At 37.4% G+C, this 1,162-nt stretch overlaps 1 long non-coding RNA gene across 1 annotated transcript; it reads left to right on the top strand.

Moving 5' to 3' along the window:
* Positions 1-50: 50 nt before the first annotated feature.
* On the top strand, positions 51-966 carry LOC109593459 (uncharacterized). Its single transcript, XR_002190966.1, has 2 exons — positions 51-748; positions 875-966. It is a non-coding gene; the product is annotated as an uncharacterized LOC109593459 (long non-coding RNA).
* The last annotated feature ends 196 nt before the right edge of the window (positions 967-1,162 follow it).

Here is a 1,162-nt window from a genome sequence, read left to right as displayed (position 1 = left end):
TCGATATTTTCGTGGTTTGCTCCTAGTGGGGCAATTCGTGGTTTAATTTTCGTGGTTGACAGTTTACATAGCCTGTAAGGGGATGGCACTTCAATGATTTCGTGGGTTTAAATTTCGTGGGCAGCTCATAACCACGAAAATCACGAAATTTACATTCCACGAAAATTTCAAGCTATACGGCATCTTAAAACTCCTAAAATGTCAACTCTGCTTTTGTATGGTTGACTTTTGGATCATTGCAAATGGCTCAAATTTTGCCAAACTCTACTTGCCAAGTTTTATTTGGAAAGCAATTTTATTCAAGAAGGAAATAGTTGAAATTAATTAAAAAATAATATTTTAATAAAACTGCTTCTTTTTTGTTCTGTAGAAGCTGAGAGTACTGTCAAGTCGCTAAATGGAAGGTGGTTCGGTGGTCGTGTTATAACGGCAGAGCTCTACGATCAAGCGAAATTTGATGCCAACGACCTTTCACACTGAAAGACTGTCGAAATCAAGAAAGGAGAGAATTAAGATGTCTCTTCTTTGTCTCCTTGACCTTTTACAAATGGATTGATACACACACATGTACAAAACAGACTTGTGAAATACCTCTCTCTCTCTATCTTTTTTGAAAGGATCAAATGATGAGAGAGAAGAAGAGGGAGACGGAGAGACTCTCACCTCACTACAACAAGAAGAAGAGGTCTCCATATCAGGGAGCAGTGCTAGGATGATGATTATGCAGAAATTGTCGAGAAAATCAGAGGTAAAGGAGGTGTGGGGGTTAAAAATGTCATTGATTTATCGAATCAAGACATTATCATTTGAACATATTGTATTTGTTGGTGGCTATTTTTAGTAATGTGTTATGTCATTTTGTATCTATTTTTAGCAACAAGCGAAGCAGAGTGAAGTACAAGTTCAGCAGATGCAGTCATTGCAGGAGGCAGCCAACCAGCAAAGAGCACTACTACTCATGAGCCGGTGAGATAATGTACATGTATGTACATGTACAATAAATTACTATTATTATTATTATTACAGTACGTCCTCGATTATCTGTACCTCGTTTATCTGAACGCATGGCTGTCTCTAATGCACATGCTCAGACTAGTTAATTAATTAATAACCGGTTAAAATGGCTACTACAGCAAGGAGCTTAAACAAGAGAGAAACCATT

This window comes from Amphimedon queenslandica, unplaced genomic scaffold (genome assembly GCF_000090795.2).
Source record: "Amphimedon queenslandica unplaced genomic scaffold, v1.1 AMPQUscaffold_1427_Cont26561, whole genome shotgun sequence".
NCBI lineage: Eukaryota > Metazoa > Porifera > Demospongiae > Haplosclerida > Niphatidae > Amphimedon > Amphimedon queenslandica.
This window is presented reverse-complemented; position numbering and strand designations above follow the sequence as displayed.